Source organism: Ictidomys tridecemlineatus, chromosome 11, assembly GCF_052094955.1.
Source record: "Ictidomys tridecemlineatus isolate mIctTri1 chromosome 11, mIctTri1.hap1, whole genome shotgun sequence".
NCBI classification, from domain to species: Eukaryota; Metazoa; Chordata; class Mammalia; order Rodentia; family Sciuridae; genus Ictidomys; species Ictidomys tridecemlineatus.
Genome location: NC_135487.1, coordinates 52,108,443 through 52,128,107, shown reverse-complemented (window position 1 = coordinate 52,128,107; position 19,665 = coordinate 52,108,443). Strand labels below are relative to the sequence as shown.

At 36.9% G+C, this 19,665-nt stretch overlaps 1 protein-coding gene across 22 annotated transcripts in view; it reads right to left on the bottom strand.

The window, feature by feature from the left end:
- Sgip1 (SH3GL interacting endocytic adaptor 1) overlaps nucleotides 1-19,665 on the bottom strand; it is a 205,775-nt gene that overhangs the window by 144,546 nt on the left and 41,564 nt on the right. The gene's annotated exons all lie outside the window — the stretch shown is intronic.

Below are 19,665 nucleotides of genomic sequence, written 5' to 3'. Positions count from 1 at the left end.
CCCTCGTGCCACTCTTCAACAGCCTAACCACCTACCTCTTCCCCTTTTCCTGACCCCGGGAGCCACTCATCTCTTTTTTTGTCTTTATAATTTTGTCATTTCAAGAATATTATATAAATGGAACCAAAAGCTGTATGACCTTTTGAACCTGGTCTTTTCAGCACAGCTCAACTTCCTGGAGCTCCTCCATCCAGCGTGTTTTGGGTCTGTAGCTGGCTCTTCCATCACTGAACACTGTTCCCTGTGATGGTTGGTGTAACCAGCCATCCTTCTTGTAAATTGTCTGAAGTGGTTAAGGAACCAGTGAATGGAAATGCCCAAAGGACCAGCCCCTTTAAACTTACTATGGAGATCGCTATATATCTTTATTCTCTCCTATTTTGTGAAGTTGTGGAAGGTCTGGAAGTTGACCTAAAAATCCCTTACCATGGTGAATAGAAATGGCACACAATGATGAGAAATGAGGTATATCATGCCCCATTCAAAAGAAGGTATTGGTGACTTCATTCTGGTCGATTCCCAGGTCAGTAAATGCATTTCACTTCCAGTAAAAAATTATGGGTGAGTAGTAGTGGCTGCATGGAGGGCAGGGATGTGAAGGGGTTGGAGGGTGACTGCAGGTGCAGCAGCAACAGATCATAGTAGATTCTCACTGTCCGCCACAGGTGCTGGTGGAAGCAGTGCCACATCTGTGCCAGGTGTTTGTCAGCAGTGGTGTTGAGAAGGCTAAAGAAAGACCACATCAACTGGAAGGTAAGTGTCTAGCACTAAGTGTGCTAAGTATGTCCGAACAATGTTTAGATAAAAACACCCAATCAGGGCATCTTTAGCACTGTTCAGGCAAGAAGCTTCCAGTAACAAAAAGGATGCCTCTGGCAAATTCTCCTTCATTGCAATCTCCTGAAGACCTTTTATTCAGAATCTAGACCTAAAAAAATCCCAGGCTGAGAGAAAAAAAATCACTGTGCAAAGAAACTAGAAGTTTTCCTTTTCCCCCTAATATTTGAATGTTTAGTAAGTGATAAGCAGGGTGCTAATGCATTTTACATACATTACTTCATGATTCTCACCCAGCCCTGTGATGTTGCTTCCTATTAACATCCCCATTTATGGATGAGGACTGAGGAGTGAAGAAATTCAGAAGCTCACCCAAGCTAGGAAAGAAAAGCCTTTGTCTGTCTCCATTGCTTTTCTTGCCTCCTGATCTCTACTTTCTTATTGTATGTTAAAAAAGTGGAGGAGGCTAGGGCTGGGGTTGTGGCTCCGTGGTAGAGTGCTAGCCTAGCATGTGTGAGGCACTGGGTTCGATTCTCATTATTCCACGTGTAAATAAATAAAATAAAGGTTTATCAACAACTAAAAAAAAAGGAAAAAAGGTGGAGGAGGCTGAGGCAGGAGGATTGCAAATTCAAAGCCAGTCTAAGCAATTTAGCGACACCCTAAGAAACTTAGGGAGGCCCTGTCTCTAAATAAAATATGATTGAGCACTGATGGGTACCCCAGTACCCCCACTTCCCCCCAAAAAAGTGGAGTTATGCTTTATATAGGAGTCTCTAATGAGTCTGGATTGTCTGGTCACATCACAATGATAAAACTGCTGAAAAAGAAGTAGATGTAATTTGTAAGCATCTATAGGGTGAGAAAGTATGTTCATTATAATAGCAACAGGTCTGATAAATTGGAACAAGTTTTCCAAGGAGGCCTACAAGGGAGTGGAAAGAAATAGTTTTGAGGATGAAGGGTTAGGAGGTGTAGAGATGTAAAATCCTACATTTTAGAAAAAATACTGTATCCATCTTTTTCTTTCACATAGTACTTTAATTCCTTTTAGATCATCCCATGAATAATCTCTGTTCTTGTTTCTATATTTAATAGCTATGATTTTCTCAATTTATACTCACATTACACTTTATATTTTCAAGTTGTGAAGAATGATAAACATACTCTAAATAGGCAACCGTGGGTACAAGACCTCACTTCTCATAATGTTACCAGGAAGCTTGAATGTTTATTAAAATATTTATTATATTCTTTGAGAGTATTATTAGATAAATATTCTTTAAAATATGTTGATGTCTCTCAAATTTAAACAGAAGAAAATGAAACCAAAATACATAAGAAATTAAGACAAAGTCATTTCATGTTGTCCAGCAAATGAGGACCAGCATTGCGTGTCCGCTAAATGACTAGAAATGGCCCTTATAAGGGAACCATGTGCCTGACCCGCCACATGTCTTAGTAAATGCTATGTGCCAATGGACACAATCAACCCATGGGAGAAGTGAACAGCCCAGTGGCACAAACAGGACCTCTCATGCAATAAAAAATAGTGTAGCCACTTCGGAAGAACTTTTATCAGTTCCTTATAGAACCAAACATGCTCTTACCATTTGATCCAGCAATTGTGAACCTGGACATTTACCTACATAATTTGAAAACCACATGCACATACCACTGGCACATGGATGTTATAGCGGCTTTGTTCATAATTGCCCAAACTTGGAAGCAACCATAATGTCCTTTGTAGGTGAATGAATAAATAAACTAGTACATCCAGACATAAAACTTTTTTTCAGTTCTAAGAATAAATGAGCTATCAAGCCATGAAAAGACATGGAAGAAATTTAAGTGCATATTACTAAAGTAAAAGAAGACAATTGAAAAGGTTCTATACTGCATGATTATAATTGTATGAGAATTTGGGAGAGGCAAAACTATAGACAATATGAATATCAGTGGTTGCCAGGGGCAAGAAGCAAGGAAGCATGAATAGGCAGAGTGTATATTTTTACAGTAGTAAACCTACTCTGTGTTCTTCTGTGATGGTGGATAAATGTCATGTATATATTTGTCAAAACCCACAGAAAATACAACACCAAAAATGAACACTACAGACTCTAGGAGGTAATGCTGTGTCAGGGTAGGTTCACCAGTGGTAAAAAAATGTACCATTCTGGTTCAGGATTTTGATAATGGGAGAGGTTATATGTGTAGGCTGGGGCAAGAGGCATATGAGAAATCTCTGTCCTTTTGCTCAATTTTGCTATGAACTAAAACTGGTTTAATAAAATAAAATCTATTAACAACAAAAAGAAAAATCCATCAGAGAGGGGGAAAAAATAGGGAACGGAGTAGGAAAAGAAGGTACCCTATGAAAACAAGGGTCAGATTATAGGCACATGCCTGTATTCCCAGTGGCTCGGGAGGCTGATACAGGAGGATTGTGAGTTCAAAGCCAGCCTCAGCAACAGCAAGGCACTAAGCAACTCAGTGAGATCTGTTTCTAAATAAATTACAAAACAGAGGGCTAGGTATGTGGCTCAGTGGTTGAGTGTCCCTGAATTCAATCCCTGGTACCCCCCCCCCCAAAAAAAAATAAAGAAAACAGGGGTCAGAAAGATTTATTACCTGAGGAAATCATCATTCTAGCAGTTTTGTGTTGAACTTAAGAATCAGATTTTTTTGTCTAAATGAGGTATAATTATCTGAAAAAAAAACTCTTATTAGTAATTGGATCCAGATTCATTGAAAAGAGTTATCTGGCATTGATGGGAAAAGATTTGGTCAGCTATTTCTGGCCTTTGGTTCCAAATCCGTAATGTGGAGGAAGGCTGTGGATAGAGGGTAAGTCAGAGAACTCTTTTCCCTCCAGAAATAATGTTGAATCCATCAGAAACTTAGAGAAAGGTGAACACATAAGATTTCAATTTTACTATGAATGCATGATACAAAAATGTCTCTATTCCCCTAAAAATATTTTATAACAAATTTTACTTCTCTCACTAATATAGAAGCTGTGATAAGAATGGAGTTTTGTTGGGGTAAAAAATTTGAAAGCAAGACAAGTAGGTCACTGTCATCTGTGCTACAGAAATAGAATATATCCCTTATTTTAAGAAATTTTGATAGAACACCATAAAACCAATAACAAATGAAAATAATTTCCTAACGTGTCCTCCAATATTTTGGTGACCTACTATAGGACTGTCAATTAAACAAATGGATGTGAGCAGATTCTAGTTGTTCCTAGAAACTTATGAGGAGAATAGATTTGATTCTGTTTTAAAACAGGTCAGGATTACCCAGTAAGTCTTCTATGCATTTTCTTGGGACATCAAAAATTAGAAAACTTAATGAATGACATTTTTCAAAAAAAGTATGGGGCTGGGGATATGGCTCAAGCAGTAGCGCGGGGGCGCTGGGTTCGATCCTCAGCACCACATAAAAATAAAATAAAGATGTTGTGTCCACCGAAAACTAAAAATAAAAAAAATTCTCTCTTTCTTTCTTTCTTTCTCTCTCTCTCTTTAAAAAAAAAAAGTATGGAAAAATTTGAAATTTGCTAGACTTGCTTTTCCTTATTTGACCCAAGGATGTCATTTCTATTTTGAATTAGATATGGTGGTGGTAGAGAATGCCAAAATCTTTTCTCTATTGAGGCTCCTTTGAGATCCTGTCCTGAAGTAATTTAAAATCCTGAGGAGGCAACACATACACACAGGAAATAACAAAAGCATCTTATCATCTTGGGGCCCCGATTGCTTCCCGTTTATTTGTAAAAGAAATTTTACAAAAGTTACTGGATAATGACTTTAGAGTTTTAAAAAGGAGGTGAGACTAAGTTCAAAAGTATTGAGTAGGACCTTGATATTCAGAAGTAGAATTGGAGATTTTATAGCCATGGAAGGTTTAAAGAGCCAGACATTTCTATCACAGCTGAAGAGGATTCATTAAATGAGTACTTACAGATAACATTGTCAAACACCCTTTTTGTTGAGCTGTAGGGGCTGGGGTCCATTAGGCAGAAAGGGACAGCATCAGGACAGTGTTTGTCATGGTGACTGGGTTTTCACCACAGGCATCTGCTAGAAGCCAGATGTTGAGGAGACATAAAGTCCCTTCACAAATGCAGGAGCCACTGGGAAAACCAATCTCAGTGGAATTTATGGCCCAGAAAGATCAACAGTTTGAATCTGCTTTACAGACTCTTGCCCTTCTAGAAGATACAGTGTTTAGGGAACTTGTTTGTTTTGAAAAAAAAGAAGAGAAATTGGGGTTAAGTACAGAGGGAATTTTTGTACCCGAATGATTTAAGAAAACAAAGTCTAAAATAGGCAGTTCTTAGCCTCTTCAGCAAACATTAAATTAATTCATTCTGTTTCCTTCTAGTCCTGAGAAATCCCTGAACCCTTCACCTTCTCTTTACTCTCAACCCTGTTTAAAAAAAAAAAAAAAAAAAAGGGAGTTACTATGTAGGTATGAGAAATCTCAATGAAGAAAATTAATGCTGACATCTTTAACAAAACTTAAAATATAATTTAATAGTAGTTAAAGCAAGTCTGTGTTTTCTGTTAGAAAAAATTAAGGAAAAAAAAAAGAAGAAGAAATTCTGCGTCTGTTTCTTATTAGCTAGAAGCTTTCTTTCTTTCTTTTTCTATGTCACATTTCTACCGAAATTTACAAAGTTACATAACCAGGGAAGCAGCATGTTCCCCTCACTTAAAAATGTATAGAACTAGTAATAACAATAAAGTTCCACCAAAGAAAATACTCAACTAAGAATCTATTTTAATAGTATGCAAAGACTCAGACCCAAACTAAAAGTGAAATCAAGAGGGCAGTAGGAATGAGGCATCGTGAGGCTTAATCTGTATTGTTAGTGGCAGCTGGGGTTTTCTAGATCACAGACCATGTAAAATGGGAAAACAAAACAACAAACACAAAAACCAGAAAGACTAACTAGAATGAGTGAAAAATTAACTCTCTCTAGTTAACTCATTTCCTTATTGTAAAAATCAAATTACCAAATATTATTAGACTGAATACATCTCTGCCTTAGAGCACATGGTCTCACATATTGGCAAGTCTTGCATATTAACAAATATGTCCTCCATGGGAGGTTGGAACACCATTGCTCCACTCTTCTTCAATAGTTCCCTGAAGGAGAGGAGGTTCTGATTTTTTCACCTTTGCAGGTAGAGCTGCTGAAGGAGAACTATGGCCAGGGCCTTCCCAGAGACTCTACAGTGAGTTAGGGGCAACTTGGACTAGGAAGCATCAGTACTTGAATAATACTTAACTACTGTGCTACTCTGTTCTCATGTGCAAAAGGGACAAATGTAGTTGCAGTGATCCAACTTTTCTTGATGATAATAATAGATGATCTCCTAGCAACATTCCTAGTCAAAGAATAAAAATGCAACCCTGTTGGAAGTATAACAATTGAAGTTAATACAAAGAAGATCTAAACAACAAACAGAATAAAAATGATAGTACTTGAAACTCTCAGCAGATTTCATTTGTGAGTTCAAGGGCTAGTATTATAATCCAGATGAAGTATTGCCCCAATTTTGTTGCTATTGTCTTTTTAATGAAAGGAAGTTCAAAAATTAAAAATGTGTGCAATAGGGTTTCTACACAAAGGTTAAATAAAAAGATGTCTTTATTTTTGGGAGAAGATTTAGGGAAAACATCACTAAGCTTTACAAAGGTTTTTCTCTTCCTTCACCTCTCCTTCTTTTCTGCAGCCTCCATTTTCCTTATCCTTTTTGAAGATGATTAACAGAAGAACAGAACAAGAAAGCAGGGATTGCTTTTATCTTAAAAGGAAGTAATGTGGTCAATTTTACAGGGTGATTGTTTCACTCTCAGAATGATGATTCCCTGGCATTTGTTAAGGTAAAAGCAATAAAAATTAAGAGTATTCTAGAATATCCACATAAGCACTGGGAGCGTAGGAACCTAGCTATTCCAGGATTAAACAGTGAGCCTAATTCTAATTTGTTATGGACACAGGTTTCCAACATATATCAAGAGCCCCAAAGAAAGTGATACAAAAAAGGCAGGGGTTGTATTATTAGAAATCTGATTTATCCTGCTAAAAAATAAACTAACTAAAATAAAAAGTTCAGTTGATGGGCTCAATGGCAGGGAATAAGTGAAATGGAAAATAGAACAATGGAAATCACTAAATTTGAAAAACATGTGGAAGAAAAACAAAGATTTAATCTGGAAGCATTTGAACATTCAAAATTGTATTACAAAGAAAATAAGAAGTGTCCACAATTGTACAACTGAGAACATCATCATTAGCATGTTGCTGCATTTCATTCCTGTCTGTGTCAATCTATTTAATATTTGAAAAATCAAAATTGGGATCACATTATACTTTTTTTTTTTTAAAAAAACTGTATCTTTGGGCAACATATGATGTTAAATAATCTCCAAGGACATTGATTTCAAAATCAGCATGATATTTTCTTTTAAAAGTATTTATCCTGTGCCAGGTGATAGACAAAGTACAATGATGGATTAGTTCATGGAACCATGAGGAGAGCCCAAGGCCACTGTTGATGTTATCCTTTAAATTTATTTATTTATTTTTAATTTTTGGAGATAAGATGAGGTTAAGTAAATTTGCCAAAGCCAAGGAATTATTGGGCTATAATTTGAAGGGATTTTTGTCTAATTCTAACACCATTATTCTTAAGAATTATAATAGACACCTCTACAGGAAAAATGTAGATGATTCAAATAAAATGTCAAGACTTTTTTAAAAAAAAGAAAAAGAATTTACCAAATCTGAAAATAAAGTGAACAGATTGAGCAAAAACAATAAACAGAGCTATAAGGACACATGGGTCTATAACAAGAGAGCTCTTATTTGTGTCCCTGAAGACTCAGATAAATAGGTAAAAGATGGATTGCCTGTAAAAGTGCTCAAAGAAAAAAAAATCTGAACATTTTCTATATTTGACAAGGACATCATCTGCAGATTCAAGAAGCTGAGAAAACTATAAAGAGGACGAACCCAAAGAAATCTACAGATATACACATTACAGGGCTTCTTAAAACTAAATGAACAGAACAAATTTTTAAAGGAAACCAGAAAAACATGACATCATACTTACAAGAGAAAAGCAATCCTAATGACAGTGTATTTCTCATCAGATACCAGGGAGGTTAGAGGAAAGTGGCACAATACGTTTAAATCCTAAAACTAACCAATCAACAACAAAAACCCTCCATCAACCTAGAATACAGTATTCAGGGAAAATATGCAGAAATAAGGGAAAATCAAGACATTCTCTGATGAGGAAAACAGAGAATTCATCACCTAGCCAACCTGCTCTAAAAGAATGCCTTTAAAAAGCGAGCTATGATAGAAGAGCTAACATGAAAAGAAGAGAAATACATGATAAGCAAAATCACAGGCATACATTGTCTCTTAAGTTTTCTAAATGATTTTTGATGGTTGAAGCAAAAATTATAATATTGTCTGATGTGGTTCTAAAGCCATATAGAAGGGGTATCAGAAAGCATACAGAAGGGATACAACAATATCCTAAATGGGAGAGGGTAAAGAGACAAAGAGAAGTAAAATTTCTATACTTCACTCAAAGTAGTAACTGATGACACTAGTATACTGTGGTAAGTAATGTATACATAATGTAATAACTAGAGCAACCACTAGAAAAGCTATATGAAAGGTACAGTTAAAAACAGAGTTCTAAAAACATCACCTTATAAAAAGTGTACAAGTAATAACCATCAGGAAGGCAGGAAAAAGAAAACAAATGCGAAAACAGAACAACCAAGAAATAGCACATGCAAATCTTAACACTTCAATAATTACATTAAATACAAATGGCCTAAACATATCAACTAAAAGAACAGAGGTTGACCAGCTGGATTAAAACTATTACCCATTTATATGCTGTATACAAGAAACTCACTTCTAATAAAATGACAGATCACAGATCAAAAGTAAAAATATGGAAAAAGATATATTATGCAAATACTAGTCAAAGAAAAGCAGGAGTGACTTTATTATTACACTTATTATTATATTTATTTATTATATCATTCATTATATTTGTTTATTATGTTGTATTATACTATATGTATTATACTATATTTATTATAATGTAGGCAAAAGAACAAGAAAAATTACTAGAGACATGGAGCAAAACTATACAATGATAAAAGGGACATTAGTGATCTTAAATGTGTATACAGCAAACCACAAAGCTGCAAAATATGTGATGCAAAAATTGGTGAAAATGAAAGAAGAAGACAAATCCATAATTATAGTGGGAGACTTCAGCACCTTTCTGCCAACAATTGATAGAACAATTGAAGAGCAAGCAAGCAAGTTCTTTCAGCAGAAACTCTGGAGGCAATATTAGACTTGGAATTGCTCTGATACAGACTCTTTGGTAGGTATGAAACTTGGAAATCAGTGGATACCTATACAAAATTAAGGCTCATTTTTATTTTTCTGGAAGCAGCACTGCCCCTAGAGGTCACTTGCTTTTTCAAGGTCTTTTTTTTTTTTAAAAGCTGCAGATCCAACCCAACATCACCTTATATACTAGACCCATATTTTGCAGAGCAAATGTTCTGACACACCACATCATAACACTAAAATCTCAGACTCCATAAGAGAAAGCATAAAAGATGTTACACTGAAGACAAATATAAGAACAAGGGATCAAAGTCTCAGGGATGCAGTGTTCTCCTCAAAATAAACAGACAATCAAAGGCAAAAACAGAACAAAATAAACAAAATCATGGCTCAGAATGCAAGAAGCACCATGGGAAAGGATGTGTGTGCAGTGATTGAAAGAAGGGACATTCCAGGCAGGATATAAAACCATCCTGTGACCAGAAGTGACAGGGCAGGAAGTAGAGCCCAGTGGGTACAAAAGATTATGACAACGCAAGAAAGCAGAGGTGCAATTAGAAGGTGGTTTGGGTAAGGTTTGCACCTTGGAATACTGCCTGACCTTACTGCAATGAAAAGAGTAAGCATTTTTAAGGCATATTCTTCATGTTTGGAGGTACAGTAAGCCTGCCATCAAGTTATACTATTAATTAAAACTTTTATGAAAAACATGAAGTAAGGCAAATTCAGGGCACGACTGTGGTGGTCTCAGGAAATCATCAGATAACAAGGAAGGACCTTGCATACATAGAATCATCTGTCCTACTTCCTGCATCATATTCATTGGCACAGAATTTGGCTGCAGGGAATCAAGTTTCTTTCCCCACTTCATAAGCCTCCAGTCTCTTAATGTTCTCTGTTAACCAAGTTTATTATTACATTATTATACTTTTTAAAAGATTACTGTCACATTTCAGAAATTCTTAAGTACACCAGCATGGAAATTCTTGAAAATAGTCACCTGGGGAAAGAAGTTCCCACAGTAATGCATTGGATTGAGTGGTTCTGGCTCATGGAGAAAACCTTGTGAATACTTAGAGCACTTTAAATGTACACATTTGCCTTCAGGGTCAGCGAGCTTCTTGGAACTGGAGGAATTTTAACAGTTGTTGTAGAAGAAATGTCTGTGTCTTGGGAGATGGAGAGATGACTTCTGAAGTCCCTTCTCCCTTAAGTATTCAGAAATTTCTTATCTTTAAGGAACTTAACTTGGTTTGTGTAGGCACTGGGCAATACAAACAGCATCTTCTAGGCATTTTCCAACTTTAAGGGCTATACCTGATGCTAAGTTACATTCAGTCTAATTCAATTGTTTTCTTTTTAACACCTATGCTAAATGCCAGGTATTGGAGACATGGAGATTATTGAGATATAATTCATAAATTCAAAAAGCTTATAATTTAATTGGAAGCAGATACTCAAACAACATTTTTCACTTTAATCTGACAAGCCTCTGTTACTTTGTGAGAGACAAATAAAAAATCACCCAACAAAGCAGGACTCCAGGCATTCTACTTACTAATTTATCTCTGATGCATTTCTTGGGATTATTTGGTCTCCTCTAGGGGTCAGACTCCTCTTTAGCAAGAAAGTCCCAAGTCTACCCAAGAAAGATTTTAGTTCAACATGACTTCCAAACATTAACCCTTACTAACCAAAGATAAAGCTGTGCAACAAAAGTTTATTGAGCACTTACTACACTTTGATTGCTATACTATGAGGTTTGTAATTAAAGAAAATTTTCTCCTTTCCGGATTCTAAAGTCAGTGGAGTAGACAGGAGCCAACTATGCAAAAAAAAAAAAAAAATGCAATATCATGTGACCAAATGATATGCAGAAGAAAGTGCTAAATGGGAAATAGGAAGGAAATAAATAAGAAATAGGACACCTTCACCAAGAATGACAGCACAAGGGTTTTCTCTTTCATTCACTTTAAAAAGTGTTATTTAGATTCAGAGAAATAAATGTGTTTAATTACGAACTGAGAAACTTTGGATCTTTATGAAAATAAAAAGTAGAATCATCAATTTTGGCAAAGGTAAAATAGTCCATCCCAGCGGCTGACAAACTTGATTGTACATGTGAAAAAAACTAAGAAACTTGGTGCACTGAAGTTATGGGGGTTCACTTGCCAAGATTCAGCAGAGTGCGTTAATCTGAGTTTATAACGATCACTTCTGAAGACTCTTGTACAAGTGGTCCCTGGACCACACTTTGAGACCATGTATTTTAACTCTCCCATAAGAAAGAGCTGATGGCTTCTCTATTGCGCAAATTCATCTTCTGATTTCATCAGAATCGCTAAGGCTTTTCCGTTATACCATTATAGCTGGGTACCTTATCTGAGGAAGCACATATTTTGATGTACTTCCAAACATTTCTGTTTCGCCTTCTTGTTGATAAATAATTTTTAGACAGAGTCCAGAAAGCCATCTGTACCTCATATACTTTTGAGGCAGCTGATGTTGAACCTATTAGGCACTCGATATATTAAAGAGTTTTATAAATATGTGTGAAATTAAGTCACTCCGCAATTTGTATTTTTGCACAATTCTGAATTTAAGTTGGGTTTGTTTTAAAGCAACAAATACCTGTAGATAATATATATATATATATTTTTTTTCTTTATAGCACAACTGGTTGCCACTCTGGTAAAGTTAACAAAGATTTTTTAAAGATTTAAAAATGAAATCTCCTGGCTGATTTATATGAAGGTGATCATGGGTCGTTCAAGGTGGATGATCTTTTCAGTTTTGTTCATGCACTGATGACTCCAAATCCTTTCTATCTCTTTGACTGGAAGGAGTTAATTGCTTTTTCAATGGACATAAATTGGCAAAGCCCTTTAGGAAAAAAAAAATCATCTTCAGACTGTGAAGTGTCTTTTCCCTCACTTAATCAAAAACTCAGAGCTAAATGCCTTTCCTGAGGTCACCCAGGGAACAATGACTCTCCATTCATATTTGTAGCTGGGACCTGACCCATTTTCATATAGTGTCCTTGGAAGGGATGCTGAACAGTATCGTCCTTCTACCTTCACTTGCCAGTTCATCTGGCCAGTTCCCCCAAGGGAAAAAAAAATACCTCAGAGCATAGCCATTCATTTTCAAAGGCCACATCACACAACAAGTGATGTTTTGTATTTTCTACCCCATTACTATTTTGTCTCCTTACTCTCACTCAGCATCTATGAGCCTTTTTAAAATCATCATGAACTTTTCCCAGGTTTCCAGCTATGTCACAATCTCTTTTACCAGCCCCAAGAGCTGCAAGAATATAAAGAGCATCAAATAGACTTTGGGAGACCTGAATTCTGACTCTGTGAAGTGAGAGATTTAGGCTCTCTTTTCTTCTTCTCTGAGTATAATCCAATGTTTCTTCCTGCCCACCATTTTGGCATAATTTTCCTTGCACCAAAGTAGTTGGGTACCTAGCTTTGTCTGTACTGAGACACCTACGATGGGCCATGCTGTAGCTCTTCCTGATGCTTCCTGTTCACCAGGTCCCCAGGCCTGTCGTGAGCTCCCTACACAATGAGAAAGGCCATGACCTGTCCTGTATCTTTCATGGTGAAGAAGCAGAATTTGATAAAAGTCCCTGGTGCTTTTTAATGGTGAAGTATTAAATAAGTTAATATCAACCTTACATTTAATACCATGTATTACGAAGGCAATCATTCTTCAGTCTTCCACAGGGAACACAAACTAAAACCACTAATGTGGAATTTTCTAATGAAGAGTGCATAATAACTCCTCTTGAGCTGAGTGAAGGATGTGCCAGGCAAAGCATTTTAAACAGAAGAGAATGTATGGACCATAAAATGGAGTTGGATCATGAATCGTTTTTATTTATTCTTTGAGTCAAGACTAGCAGAGCCTTTTAGGAAATACCTAATTAGCAGGTATTGTGTACAATTAAATGTAATGAAAACTATATTTTATAATAATTTAAATAACAATAGATCATTTGAGATACTACTATTAACAAAGCATAGTTTTATATATTTTGTGGCTATATCTCCTTAAATCCTTTCATCAGTACTTTGAGGTCTCCTGTTAGTGTGCCTATTTATATGCAAGGAAAGAGAGGCTAAGAATTTGCCTATGCTCAAATAATTAGGAACTGTTCAAGCTGGAATTTAAACATATACAATCTGAGGGCAGAGTGTTTACTCTTAAATCACTGTATGACCCTGCCTTAGTGAACCAATAGGCAATTTAAATAGTTGGAACTTTTATTGGTCTAGAACAGTGACAAGTGAACAGGGCAACCCTTGCTCTCATGTCTCAGAGGGTGTCAGTACAACAGGAGGCCTTCTGTTCTGACCACGGATGAAACAAGTGGTTTTGACAATCATTCTCCAAATTTCTCCATGCATTTTCTTAATCTTTTGGTATAGTGCGATGGCTTCTTACAGATTAGAGCAGAGAGGGCCTAACTGATAAAGAAATAAATACATTTTAACATAAAACTTATACATAGCTGATTATTAGTTACAATGGCTCATTTTTTATGCCTGTGTTTGCTGTCATGATTTTATACTGTATGCATAAAGCTGTATATTCCACTAGTAAACCAGCAATTAAGGATTTCAAAGTGCTTCATAAAAGGCACTGTGTAGTAGTAACCCAGGGATCACTTTTATTGAATACTTACTATTTGCTATGATACTGGAGATAAGAATGGTTAAGAAATGAATTCCTGTCAAATTAGGAAAAATACCTAATTATAAAAATAAATAACTACAATGAATCACGACATTGGATGGTTTTATTCAGGTCATTTTTACACAGGCACTATGCTGAGTATTAAAGTCATAGTAACAAACAAAATTCTCTCTGTGTATGGGAAGAGAGATAGTGAACAAATAATGTATGTTGTGTTCAGGTGGCGAGAAGTACCATGGATGGGGAAAAAGCACATCCAGGTGGATTGTGTGGTTTGAAGTGATGTTTGCTTCTTTGTGCTAACACTTCAGAAAGACCTAAGAGATAGGTCACCTAACAGAGATGACAACTTAGCAGAGACTTGAAGTAAGGGAATGAACAATGTGGTTATCAAGGGAAGGGGGTTTCGGAAAGTGCAAAGATTCTGAGACAGGAACGTGCTTGAAGGGGTACAAGAAAAAGGAGCCCTCATAGGTTCAGAGAGAAGTAGAGAGGAGGTCAGAGAGACAGTGGGGCCTTACTGCCTAAGTATTAGCTCTTAGGCAGTTATTAGTAGTGAGGGTTTTTCTGAGTGAGATGAAAACCCGTTTAAGAGTTGTGACATGGTCTTCCTTCTGTTTTAAAAGGATCGCTCTATCATGTAGAAAAATACATACAAATGGGGCTGAGATGGAAACAGAGAAGATTATTTGGAAGTTATTAAAAGAAACAAGCTAAGGGTGAGAGCTTTTTAGATGACCAAGAGTGACTGTATTTGGGATATATTCTGATCTGAGAGATGATTAGATGGTTGGTAGATGGGGATGTGGTACAGGAGAAATGGAGAGGATAGGATGACTCAAAATTTTTCGGTTAGAGCCATTGGACTTACAAAATTGGCATTTACTAAGATGGCCAGTTGTATTTGGGTAGAGTATTGCCAAAGAAGGCTTTGGAGGGGTAAATAACACTTGAACAAAATCTTGAGTAGGTATTGTAAAGTCAGGGAAGTTCATCCAGGGAGCATGAACAAGGAGGGTTATTTTTATCAGAATGAGTATCAGTAGCCAAGATGAGGGCATGTAAAAAATGAGAATGTTGTGGGAACATACAAGAAGTCTTTTAGAACTAGGACAAAGAGCATAAGACTGGGGAGTCAGCAGGGTCAGAGTAATGAGGAAGGAGCCTTTCATGTGCACTAATAAGCTTGGCTTTTACTCTACAGGTGTCTTGTCACATGAACAGAATTTAAGAAATAAGGTCTGAATGCATAGCTTTAAAGCTCTTGTCATAGGAATTCTGCCCTCTGTCTATGTCTATCATTTTATAAAAGCTTAAAAAAAACCAAATAAACAAAACTTCTGACATCCCCATGTCTACCATCTAATACCTGTTATCTTGAACCTTAATGAGTATCCCTGTAGACACTAACATAAAGGTCTGGGCCAGCACAAAACAGGTGAGACCATGCACATGTAGTCTTGGGAAATAGCATGTGGGGTACTGACAAGGTGGGAGTATAGAGCAGTCACTTCCGTTCACATTAGCTTCTTAAACGAAAATAAGGGCTGGGGCTGTAGCTCAGCAGCAGAGCACTTGCCTAGCATGCGTGAGGCACTGGGTTTGATCCTCAGCACTACATAAAAATAAGCATTAATAAAACAAAGGCATTCTGTCCATCTACAACTACGAAAAAAATTTTAAAAAAAGAAAATGAAAAATTAGCATCAAGAACAGCAAAACATGTTCATCTTATCATCACACAGGTTGAAATGAAATGCCTGGAAAACACCTGGTCACAGATGTGTCTCTGCACTGTCAGTTTCATTTTACTTGTAGATGCACCTCCCAGCCCTCTGCTTGCTGTTCTGGTATTTGTTTCACCATCAACAGATACCATGGATCCCCCACCCAGTCAGTTTGTGCAGTCAAGGGAATGGGGTGTGCTATGTTGCAGCTGGGCTCAGTCAGGACATTGGGTTTCTAGACAAGCCAGTCTTTGCCTCACTACCTACTTATAAGAAAAGATAGAATCTTAAAAAATGCATTAGCTGCAGAGGGGATGGGGTATGTGAGAACACTTTATAAGATAGGAGGTCTCTCATCATATAATTAAAACTTGTGAGTTATTTGCTCATATGTCTTATCTTCCTGAGCAGCTCATCAACTCCTAATGGGAAGAACCTAATCTTTTTATCTCCGTGGTTTCTACATCAGTTCCTCATTAGCCCCATTTAAGAAGCTTTTTAAAGAAAAAAATTCCTAGCGCCTGACCCATCCCAAATATCCTGACTCAGAATCTGCAGGGAATGGGATGAAGAATAAAAGCTCCCAGCGGTCTCAGGCGATCTTCCAGTTGGGGACCTAGTGTTTCACAACATTGGGTGTCCCCTACCTCTCGATAATGGCCAGTACTGGTAGATGATGGTAATTTATAACTGATAAAAGAGAAAGAGTAAAATATAAATGTTGCTTCAAGAGATAACTTTTTTTTTAAAATTATTGGTTCTTTTTAGTTATACATGACAGCAGAATCTATTTTGATATAATTACATAAGCATGGAATATATCTTATTCTAGTTGCATATGCATACAGATTTTTACCCAGGGGTAATCAGATATTAAAAAAGAGGTAACATCTTGAAAAAGGCATACTGATTTATAAATGTCAGCATGATATTTTGGTTAGAGTAGGTCTTAGTAGAGGAGCGATTCATAGAAACCAACCTGGAAGCTGGAATTGATCATCTGGTCTTGAATGCTGTCTTCATGAAGGAAAGTGCAAAAGAAGTCACAGAAGGAAAATTTCAAATATGTAACCTAGGACTAGAAGGCTGTCATTGCCTTTTCTACTTCTGTCTGCTTATGCAACACACACACACACACACACACACACACACACACACACACACAGAGACTGCATTTGTATTACTTTTCCAGATTGCTAAATAAATTAGTGCATCAAATTCAGATTATTAATTGTTTGAGCACCTGCTATGTTCAAAACCTCATTTTACATAGGAAACAAGTCCCTGGACTCTTGCTCAAACAAGGATAAATACACTTGTCACTATAACTCAAATGAATGAACATAGCACCCATCAGTTAAAATCATCCCATGACCTCTTTCCTCTATGCACTTCACTTGCAAATGATCAGCCCCCCATGTGGTCAGAATCAGAAGCCAGGGAGGATAAAATTAGTTAATTTAAGTATCAAGGTTAGGTTGGATTAAAAAACAGAGGATGGTTATCAAATCGAAAAAATGAGAACATTACAAGAAATTGTTCAGAGCCATTCTATGTAAACAAACCTTTTAAAAGGGGTTCTTTTACATGAGGAGGCCCCTAGACATTTCCCCCAGATTAATCGAGGATATTTAAAGACAAAAGTCTCTGCTATCAGACATGCTATGAGCTGAGAGGGGAAGAAGTTCAGGGGACACTAAGAAAGGCCTTTATGCTGGATCTTGACATGGACCTTGAAGAATGGACAAAATATTAATAAGCATAGATAGGAGGAGGGTGATCTCAACAGCAACTTGAGCTTCAGCTGGGAGAAACTACCAGGCTGGTGTCTAACAGGTAGGTAGTTATTTGAGACACCAGAGCTCGTCCCACCCACTGGCAGTTGCCCTTCTCAAACACGCCCAGAGCGGCACCACTCCCGTGGCTGCCCTGCAGTCCTTGAAGTAGGCACCATACAGCTTGCACTGCAGCTCTGCCTGGGGAGGAGGTGGAGAGGAAATAAGACCGTAATTCTCCTTGTCTGGTTTGCAATGACTGAAGAATAATCCCCAGATCCCAAACATCAGAGGCCACACAGCTAATTGGAAGTCATATTCCTTTAAGAACAGTCTGTACCTGGCTACCACCCATCCTTACCTACTCTGAGGGATCAGCAAAGAGAGGAGAGGAAGAGAAGAAGAAGAAAAGGAGTAAAACTGCAAACAGTTTCATAAAATTAAACAGATGAATTTTTGGAGCAAAAATGGTAAAGACAGAAAAGATTGGTCGGAGAGATTTGGGGATATGTATGCAAGGCTGGTGCAATAAGAAAAATGGTATCGATTCCTCAATTGCTTACTGTGTGTTCAGGGGTCATAGTTCTTTAAATCCTTATCATGAGCTTCTGCTGATCTCCACTGTATAGCTGAAGGCACATGGGCTTGAAAAGGTGCATGACTTGAATAGTTTAATAAAGCTTTTAAGTGGTTGAGCCAGACTTTGAATCAAGGTTGCTGACTACAGAACACTTTATTCCTAATGCCACCCCCCCTCCCATCTTAATGGGATTAATTACTCAGGTTCAGTGATGGGAAGCTTCTTGGAGAAAATTTCTGCCTTAACGAAGAAAGGTTTTTCTATTCTTGCTCATCTTCAGCAATTCCAAACTGATACTATCTTAGCACCTCCCTTTCAAGAAGAGAAACATTAATGTTGACAGATTATCTCTTTTTCTGATCAACCCTGTGACTCCAGATGGATCTATTCTGAGTCCCATCTTCATATTTTTAGTGCAAATGCTTATTTTCTGACCTCTCACTGCAACATATAAATACATATTGCCCCACCTTGGATCTCTGCTCCTTCACTACCAGCTTCAGCCCACATATTTCTGGAAAGAAAGGTCCTAGAAACTCAGTGAGCTGCACAGTGCTCTTGAGGTAATGATCAAACTGCTGCTGAGGCCTAGCTCTGTTGAAGCATGTCATGGATAACAAGCAAACTTGGCCTCTATCTGTCTTTCCAAGACACCTAAATGGCAGATCATTTCTACTTCAGTTTAAAACATACAAACAAATTTTAATTACTGTGAAGTTTGTCAGATTATAACCATGAATAAAAAACAAAGCTTTTGATATGATATTACTGTGAAGTAAATATATACGAGGCATTTGATGTATGCAGAATTAAAAATAGACATTAGAAATTAGACTGGCCCATTCTTTCTTTTTTCTGTTGATGAAAACTAAGCCCCAGTGGCTTAGTAGGGACACACACTGCGCCAGGCACAGGATGTCAATCAATGTGAGTTATAGGACAAACATTTACTAAATTAACTCTGTGCTAGGGATACTTAGGTTCAATTTTGAGGTTTTTGACTGTAAATTTTTAATGATTCATTTCTATTTTTAAATTCTTGTGTGTTATACATAATATATATTTATAATATACATTTATAATACATTTATACATATACATATAATACGCAAGAATTTAAAAATATGTTGTTGGTGGTGGACCTTTATTTTATTTATTTATATGGTGGTGCTGAGAATTGAACCCAGTGCCTCACACATGCAAGACAAGCACTCTATCACTGAGCTACAACTCCAGCCCCTTAAATGGCTCATTTCTAAAACAAAAGTTAAGTAGAGAGGATTTGAAGGTACATCTATAAGTAAATGTAAAGCCAAACTGAGTTTTGGGTTACATTTACAAGTAAATGCAAGATCAAGGTTGAATGTAATCATAAATTCAAGTAAACATAAGAATAAAAAAGTTGACCAAATGGGTTTTGAAAATGCGCATTATGGACTTTAGTTAGGACCATAAGTTATTTTTTCATGAATAGCATCAGTCTCATGGCCAATTCAGACATGATCCAGTATAAGCCTCCTATCCTGTGTGTAACTCTTTCTAAATTTCCACAAGTCCCTTCATTCTAATCTCCATGAACCACAGATAGGCACAGGCCTTTTAAGAAGGCCAAAATATGTGTCTGTGGTCCAGACTATGTAGATCATGTGCTTTCCAAGTGTTCTGTAAGTAGCAATTGTATAAACTCTT